The sequence below is a fragment of the Mirounga angustirostris genome, unplaced genomic scaffold (assembly GCF_029215605.1).
Source record: "Mirounga angustirostris isolate CCGP_5_RB_7025 unplaced genomic scaffold, mMirAng1.0.hap1 SCAF_97, whole genome shotgun sequence".
In the NCBI taxonomy this organism is placed as follows: domain Eukaryota; kingdom Metazoa; phylum Chordata; class Mammalia; order Carnivora; family Phocidae; genus Mirounga; species Mirounga angustirostris.
The window spans coordinates 169,971-178,566 of record NW_026991805.1 but is presented as its reverse complement, the minus strand read 5'-3'; the positions used below and the strand labels follow the sequence as shown (position 1 = coordinate 178,566).

At 70.4% G+C, this 8,596-nt stretch overlaps 4 non-coding genes across 4 annotated transcripts; all 4 read right to left on the bottom strand.

Annotated features, from left to right (window-relative positions):
* Positions 1-1,872: 1,872 nt before the first annotated feature.
* LOC135363306 (5S ribosomal RNA) lies at positions 1,873-1,991 on the bottom strand. The gene has a single exon (XR_010408953.1). It is a non-coding gene; the product is annotated as a 5S ribosomal RNA (ribosomal RNA).
* A 1,810-nt stretch (positions 1,992-3,801) lies between these two features.
* LOC135363305 (5S ribosomal RNA) lies at positions 3,802-3,920 on the bottom strand. Its single transcript, XR_010408952.1, has one exon. It is a non-coding gene; the product is annotated as a 5S ribosomal RNA (ribosomal RNA).
* A 1,816-nt stretch (positions 3,921-5,736) lies between these two features.
* Positions 5,737-5,855, bottom strand: LOC135363304 (5S ribosomal RNA). The gene has a single exon (XR_010408951.1). It is a non-coding gene; the product is annotated as a 5S ribosomal RNA (ribosomal RNA).
* Positions 5,856-7,666: 1,811 nt separating this feature from the next.
* On the bottom strand, positions 7,667-7,785 carry LOC135363303 (5S ribosomal RNA). The gene has a single exon (XR_010408950.1). It is a non-coding gene; the product is annotated as a 5S ribosomal RNA (ribosomal RNA).
* Between the last annotated feature and the right edge of the window lie 811 nt (positions 7,786-8,596).

Here is an 8,596-nt window from a genome sequence, read left to right as displayed (position 1 = left end):
GCTTAGCTTCCGAGATCAGACGAGATCGGGCGCGTTCAGGGTGGTATGGCCGTAGACGTGTGCGGCTGCCGCTGGCCGCCCTAAGAGCCTGCTCTGCGCCTCCCGGGCCCAGCCGTGCCCCTCCTCAGCCCTCACCCGAACCCCGCCTGCCCTGCGCCTTGCACCTGCCTGCCTGCCAGCCGCCCAGGGGACGTGGCCCCTCCGGTGCCCCGCAGTCGTGGAAGTCCGGGCGCTCTCCCTGCCGGGGACTCTCCAGTCCCGGGGGCCGCCGCCGCCCCACCGCCTCCTGGCTACCGGCATGGCAAAGGGAAGCGTCGGGGCGGGGCGCGGTGGGCGCGGCCCCTGAGGTGTTTTCCGCGCCCCCCACCCCCAGCGTCCCACCCGTCGCCCTAGGCCAAGCCAGGCCGGCCACCAGGCCTTTCTGCCTCTCCACCCCGCCTGGCTCCAAGCCAACCCGGAGCCACCGGCGCCCCCAGGGACCCTCCTCATCAGCCCAACCCCGTCGCCCTTCCTCCGCCACCCTTCCCCTGCCCACCCACCGACAAGAGGACCCGACTGAGGGACACCGGAAGCCGGCTGGCATAGACAGACGCACAGACCCACGGGGAAAGACAGAGACACGGACGGACGGACGGACGGAGATGTAGACAGAGAGGAAGAGAGGGACAGAGAGGGAGAACACAGACAGAGTATCCAACACACACCCCCGCTCTGGCCCCAAGACAGACAGACGCGGACCCTGACCTGGATGCGGACAGGGACGGAGACACAGGGGCACACCCCAGAAACAGACACACACACCACACACACACCACACACACCACACACACACCACACACACACACACACACACACACACAGAGGAAGAGACTGTGTTGGCTAGGCAGCTAGCCCTCCTCGGGAGGGTGGTCGTGCTTGGGTGGGCTCTGGGCACCGAGGAGCCCCCCGGGGCCGAGGTCGCGCAGCCAAGGCCTCAGGAGACCCGCCCTGCTCCCGTTCCCGCCCAGGACCCACTCTGGGCCTGGGGGCGTGCGGGCGATTCCTCCTCTGCTCTCGTCCTTTATTTGGGGGGCCGCTTTGGGGCGTGGTGCAGGGCCGCCCCCTCCCGCCGTCTTGCCGAGCGAGCGAGCCTCGCTGTGCGCTTCGCTGTTGCGGGGACACTGAGCACGGAGTCGGGGGCCAACGGGTGGTCCCGGGTGCCAACGGGGGAGGCCCCGGGCGGTCGGCCATCTTGTGTCCTGCCCACACGGAGCGAGGACCCCCGGCCTGGGGGCAGAGGGACGGTGTTCCGCGGGAAGGAAGGGAATGCCCGCGCGCGCGGGAGCGCAGCCCAGGGCGGGTGGGGAGAAGGTGGAGGCGGGCCCAGGCCTAAGGTGGGGCCGGTTGCCCGGTGCGCTTGTGCACTCGGGGCGGCCCAAGGGAATGGCTAGGGGCTCCGGGGATGAGGCCCCGAGGCGCAGGACCTTGGGAGGGCACGCCTGCCGAGACGGGGTGCCGTCCCGCCCGCGCTCCCCCCGCCCCAAGCCCGCGGGCGGTCCTCGCCGCCCTCCCCCTTTCCCTCCCTGCGAAGCCGCCGCCTCCGCCCACCCAGCCCGCCCCCACCTCCCCCAGCCCGCCCCTCTGGATCGGGTGTGCGTGGGCGTGGTGGCTGTGAGGTGGAAGGGCTGGGGGCTGCCTGCCGGTGCAGCGGGCACAAGCTGCGAGACAGGGACCCTCGGTGCGGTGCGCGGCTGGCGAGGGGCCAGGGGGGCACCGGGCGTTTGCAGGAGGCCTTGTTGGGCAAGGGGCGGAGGGGGCGGGGCGGGGGGGGGGACTGTGGCGGCGAAGGGAGAGGAAGGGAGGCCGAAGGGGAAAGAAAAGGCAAAGAAAAAAAGCCTACAGCACCCGGTATTCCCAGGCGGTCTCCCATCCAAGTACTAACCAGGCCCGACCCTGCTTAGCTTCCGAGATCAGACGAGATCGGGCGCGTTCAGGGTGGTATGGCCGTAGACGTGTGCGGCTGCCGCTGGCCGCCCTAAGAGCCTGCTCTGCGCCTCCGGGCCGCAGCCGTGCCCCTCCTCAGCCCCCAACCGCCCCACGCCTGCCCTGTGCCTTGCACCTGCCTGCCTGCCAAACCGCCCAGAGGACGTGGCGCCTCCAGCGCCCCGCAGTCGCGGAACACCGAGCGCTCTCACGGCCCGATACTCTCCAGACCCGGGGGCCGCCGCCTGGCTCCCGAGAGGGCCAAGGGGAGCGTCGGGGCGCGGGGGGCGTGGCCCGCGCGCTGTTCTCCGCGCCCCCCCACCCCCGGCGCCCCACCCGCCGCCCTTAGGGCAAGCCAGGCCCGCCACCAGGCCCTTCCGCCTCTCCACCCCGGCCTGGTTCCAAGCCAACCCGGAGCCACCGGCGCCCCCAGGGACCCTCCTCATCAGCCCAACCCCGTCGCCCTTCCTCCGCCACCCTTCCCCTGCCCACCCACCGACAAGAGGACCCGACTGAGGGACACCAGAAGCCGGCTGGCATAGACAGACGCACAGACCCACGGGGAAAGACAGAGACACGGACGGACGGAGATGTAGACAGAGAGGAAGAGAGAGACAGAGAGGGAGACACAGACAGAGTATCCAACACACGCCCCCGCTCTGGCCCCAAGACAGACAGACGCGGACCCTGACCTGGATGCGGACAGGGACGGAGACACAGGGGCACACCACAGAAACAGACACACACCCCCCACCCCACACCCCACACCCCACACACCCCACACACCCCCACACCCCCACACCCCCACCCACCCCCCCACCCATCCCCCCCCCACACACACACACAAACAGGAGGAGACTGTGTTGGCTAGGCAGCTAGCCCTCGGGAGGGTGGTCGTGCTTGGGTGGGCTCTGGGCACCGAGGAGCCCCTCGGGGCCGAGATGCGCAGCCAAGGCGTCACGAGACCCGCTCTGCTCCCGTTCCCGCCCTGGACCCACTCTGGTCCTCGGGGCATGTGGGCGATTCCTCCTCTGCTGTCGTCCTTTATATGGGGGGCTGCTTTGGGGCGAGGTGCAGGGCGTCCCCCTCTCCCCATCTTGCTGAGCGAGCGAGCCTCGGTCTTCGCTTCGCTGTTGCAGGGAGACTAAGCACGGATTCTGGTGCCAGCGGGTGGTCCCGGGCGCCAAGGGGGGAGGCCCCGGGCGACCGGCCATCTTGTGTCCTGCCCACCCGGAGCGGGGACCCCCGGCACGGGGGCAAAGGGACGGTGTTCCAAGGGAAGGAAGGGAATGCCCGCGGGTGGGAGCGCACCCCAGGGCTGCTGGGGACAAGGTGGAGGCGGGCCCAGGCCTAAGGTGGGGCCAGTTGCCCAGTGCGGTCGTGCGCTCCGGGCGGCCCGATGGAATGGCTAGGGGATCTGGGGATGAGGGCCCGAGGCGCAGGACCATGGGAGGACACGCCTGCCCAGAGCGGGTGCCGTCCGGCCCGCGCTGGCCCCGGCCCATCGGTGCCAGGGTCATCGTCGCCCTCCCGCGTTCCCTCCCTCCGAAGGCGTCGCCTTCGCCCACCCCGCCCGCCCCCATCGACCCCCAGCCCACCCCTCTGGATCCGGTGTGCGTGGGCGTGGTGGCTTGGAGGCCCAAGGGCTGGCTGGAAGACGCCTGCCCCTGCAGGGGGCACCTGCTGCGAGCCAGGGACTCGCGGTGCGGTGCGCGGCTGGCGAGGGGCCAGGGGGGCACGGGGCGTTTGGAGGAAGCCTAGTTGGGCAAGGGGGCGGGGTGCTGTGGCGGTAAAGGTATGGGAAGGGTGGCCCAAGGGGAAAGAAAAGGCAAAGAAAAAAGCCTACAGCACCCGGTATTCCCAGGCGGTCTCCCATCCAAGTACTAACCAGGCCCGACCCTGCTTAGCTTCCGAGATCAGACGAGATCGGGCGCGTTCAGGGTGGTATGGCCGTAGACGTGTGCGGCTGCCGCTGGCCGCCCTAAGAGCCTGCTCTGCGCCTCCCGGGCCCAGCCGTGCCCCTCCTCAGCCCTCACCCGAACCCCGCCTGCCCTGCGCCTTGCACCTGCCTGCCTGCCAGCCGCCCAGGGGACGTGGCCCCTCCGGTGCCCCGCAGTCGTGGAAGTCCGGGCGCTCTCCCTGCCGGGGACTCTCCAGTCCCGGGGGCCGCCGCCGCCCCACCGCCTCCTGGCTACCGGCATGGCAAAGGGAAGCGTCGGGGCGGGGCGCGGTGGGCGCGGCCCCTGAGGTGTTTTCCGCGCCCCCCACCCCCAGCGTCCCACCCGTCGCCCTAGGCCAAGCCAGGCCGGCCACCAGGCCTTTCTGCCTCTCCACCCCGCCTGGCTCCAAGCCAACCCGGAGCCACCGGCGCCCCCAGGGACCCTCCTCATCAGCCCAACCCCGTCGCCCTTCCTCCGCCACCCTTCCCCTGCCCACCCACCGACAAGAGGACCCGACTGAGGGACACCGGAAGCCGGCTGGCATAGACAGACGCACAGACCCACGGGGAAAGACAGAGACACGGACGGACGGACGGACGGAGATGTAGACAGAGAGGAAGAGAGGGACAGAGAGGGAGAACACAGACAGAGTATCCAACACACACCCCCGCTCTGGCCCCAAGACAGACAGACGCGGACCCTGACCTGGATGCGGACAGGGACGGAGACACAGGGGCACACCCCAGAAACAGACACACACACCACACACACACCACACACACCACACACACACCACACACACACACACACACACACACACAGAGGAAGAGACTGTGTTGGCTAGGCAGCTAGCCCTCCTCGGGAGGGTGGTCGTGCTTGGGTGGGCTCTGGGCACCGAGGAGCCCCCCGGGGCCGAGGTCGCGCAGCCAAGGCCTCAGGAGACCCGCCCTGCTCCCGTTCCCGCCCAGGACCCACTCTGGGCCTGGGGGCGTGCGGGCGATTCCTCCTCTGCTCTCGTCCTTTATTTGGGGGGCCGCTTTGGGGCGTGGTGCAGGGCCGCCCCCTCCCGCCGTCTTGCCGAGCGAGCGAGCCTCGCTGTGCGCTTCGCTGTTGCGGGGACACTGAGCACGGAGTCGGGGGCCAACGGGTGGTCCCGGGTGCCAACGGGGGAGGCCCCGGGCGGTCGGCCATCTTGTGTCCTGCCCACACGGAGCGAGGACCCCCGGCCTGGGGGCAGAGGGACGGTGTTCCGCGGGAAGGAAGGGAATGCCCGCGCGCGCGGGAGCGCAGCCCAGGGCGGGTGGGGAGAAGGTGGAGGCGGGCCCAGGCCTAAGGTGGGGCCGGTTGCCCGGTGCGCTTGTGCACTCGGGGCGGCCCAAGGGAATGGCTAGGGGCTCCGGGGATGAGGCCCCGAGGCGCAGGACCTTGGGAGGGCACGCCTGCCGAGACGGGGTGCCGTCCCGCCCGCGCTCCCCCCGCCCCAAGCCCGCGGGCGGTCCTCGCCGCCCTCCCCCTTTCCCTCCCTGCGAAGCCGCCGCCTCCGCCCACCCAGCCCGCCCCCACCTCCCCCAGCCCGCCCCTCTGGATCGGGTGTGCGTGGGCGTGGTGGCTGTGAGGTGGAAGGGCTGGGGGCTGCCTGCCGGTGCAGCGGGCACAAGCTGCGAGACAGGGACCCTCGGTGCGGTGCGCGGCTGGCGAGGGGCCAGGGGGGCACCGGGCGTTTGCAGGAGGCCTTGTTGGGCAAGGGGCGGAGGGGGCGGGGCGGGGGGGGGGGACTGTGGCGGCGAAGGGAGAGGAAGGGAGGCCGAAGGGGAAAGAAAAGGCAAAGAAAAAAAGCCTACAGCACCCGGTATTCCCAGGCGGTCTCCCATCCAAGTACTAACCAGGCCCGACCCTGCTTAGCTTCCGAGATCAGACGAGATCGGGCGCGTTCAGGGTGGTATGGCCGTAGACGTGTGCGGCTGCCGCTGGCCGCCCTAAGAGCCTGCTCTGCGCCTCCGGGCCGCAGCCGTGCCCCTCCTCAGCCCCCAACCGCCCCACGCCTGCCCTGTGCCTTGCACCTGCCTGCCTGCCAAACCGCCCAGAGGACGTGGCGCCTCCAGCGCCCCGCAGTCGCGGAACACCGAGCGCTCTCACGGCCCGATACTCTCCAGACCCGGGGGCCGCCGCCTGGCTCCCGAGAGGGCCAAGGGGAGCGTCGGGGCGCGGGGGGCGTGGCCCGCGCGCTGTTCTCCGCGCCCCCCCACCCCCGGCGCCCCACCCGCCGCCCTTAGGGCAAGCCAGGCCCGCCACCAGGCCCTTCCGCCTCTCCACCCCGGCCTGGTTCCAAGCCAACCCGGAGCCACCGGCGCCCCCAGGGACCCTCCTCATCAGCCCAACCCCGTCGCCCTTCCTCCGCCACCCTTCCCCTGCCCACCCACCGACAAGAGGACCCGACTGAGGGACACCAGAAGCCGGCTGGCATAGACAGACGCACAGACCCACGGGGAAAGACAGAGACACGGACGGACGGAGATGTAGACAGAGAGGAAGAGAGAGACAGAGAGGGAGACACAGACAGAGTATCCAACACACGCCCCCGCTCTGGCCCCAAGACAGACAGACGCGGACCCTGACCTGGATGCGGACAGGGACGGAGACACAGGGGCACACCACAGAAACAGACACACACCCCCCACCCCACACCCCACACCCCACACACCCCACACACCCCCACACCCCCACACCCCCACCCACCCCCCCACCCATCCCCCCGCCCCCCCACACACACAAACAGGAGGAGACTGTGTTGGCTAGGCAGCTAGCCCTCGGGAGGGTGGTCGTGCTTGGGTGGGCTCTGGGCACCGAGGAGCCCCTCGGGGCCGAGATGCGCAGCCAAGGCGTCACGAGACCCGCTCTGCTCCCGTTCCCGCCCTGGACCCACTCTGGTCCTCGGGGCATGTGGGCGATTCCTCCTCTGCTGTCGTCCTTTATATGGGGGGCTGCTTTGGGGCGAGGTGCAGGGCGTCCCCCTCTCCCCATCTTGCTGAGCGAGCGAGCCTCGGTCTTCGCTTCGCTGTTGCAGGGAGACTAAGCACGGATTCTGGTGCCAGCGGGTGGTCCCGGGCGCCAAGGGGGGAGGCCCCGGGCGACCGGCCATCTTGTGTCCTGCCCACCCGGAGCGGGGACCCCCGGCACGGGGGCAAAGGGACGGTGTTCCAAGGGAAGGAAGGGAATGCCCGCGGGTGGGAGCGCACCCCAGGGCTGCTGGGGACAAGGTGGAGGCGGGCCCAGGCCTAAGGTGGGGCCAGTTGCCCAGTGCGGTCGTGCGCTCCGGGCGGCCCGATGGAATGGCTAGGGGATCTGGGGATGAGGGCCCGAGGCGCAGGACCATGGGAGGACACGCCTGCCCAGAGCGGGTGCCGTCCGGCCCGCGCTGGCCCCGGCCCATCGGTGCCAGGGTCATCGTCGCCCTCCCGCGTTCCCTCCCTCCGAAGGCGTCGCCTTCGCCCACCCCGCCCGCCCCCATCGACCCCCAGCCCACCCCTCTGGATCCGGTGTGCGTGGGCGTGGTGGCTTGGAGGCCCAAGGGCTGGCTGGAAGACGCCTGCCCCTGCAGGGGGCACCTGCTGCGAGCCAGGGACTCGCGGTGCGGTGCGCGGCTGGCGAGGGGCCAGGGGGGCACGGGGCGTTTGGAGGAAGCCTAGTTGGGCAAGGGGGCGGGGTGCTGTGGCGGTAAAGGTATGGGAAGGGTGGCCCAAGGGGAAAGAAAAGGCAAAGAAAAAAGCCTACAGCACCCGGTATTCCCAGGCGGTCTCCCATCCAAGTACTAACCAGGCCCGACCCTGCTTAGCTTCCGAGATCAGACGAGATCGGGCGCGTTCAGGGTGGTATGGCCGTAGACGTGTGCGGCTGCCGCTGGCCGCCCTAAGAGCCTGCTCTGCGCCTCCCGGGCCCAGCCGTGCCCCTCCTCAGCCCTCACCCGAACCCCGCCTGCCCTGCGCCTTGCACCTGCCTGCCTGCCAGCCGCCCAGGGGACGTGGCCCCTCCGGTGCCCCGCAGTCGTGGAAGTCCGGGCGCTCTCCCTGCCGGGGACTCTCCAGTCCCGGGGGCCGCCGCCGCCCCACCGCCTCCTGGCTACCGGCATGGCAAAGGGAAGCGTCGGGGCGGGGCGCGGTGGGCGCGGCCCCTGAGGTGTTTTCCGCGCCCCCCACCCCCAGCGTCCCACCCGTCGCCCTAGGCCAAGCCAGGCCGGCCACCAGGCCTTTCTGCCTCTCCACCCCGCCTGGCTCCAAGCCAACCCGGAGCCACCGGCGCCCCCAGGGACCCTCCTCATCAGCCCAACCCCGTCGCCCTTCCTCCGCCACCCTTCCCCTGCCCACCCACCGACAAGAGGACCCGACTGAGGGACACCGGAAGCCGGCTGGCATAGACAGACGCACAGACCCACGGGGAAAGACAGAGACACGGACGGACGGACGGACGGAGATGTAGACAGAGAGGAAGAGAGGGACAGAGAGGGAGAACACAGACAGAGTATCCAACACACACCCCCGCTCTGGCCCCAAGACAGACAGACGCGGACCCTGACCTGGATGCGGACAGGGACGGAGACACAGGGGCACACCCCAGAAACAGACACACACACCACACACACACCACACACACCACACACACACCACACACACACACACACACACACACACAGAGGAAGA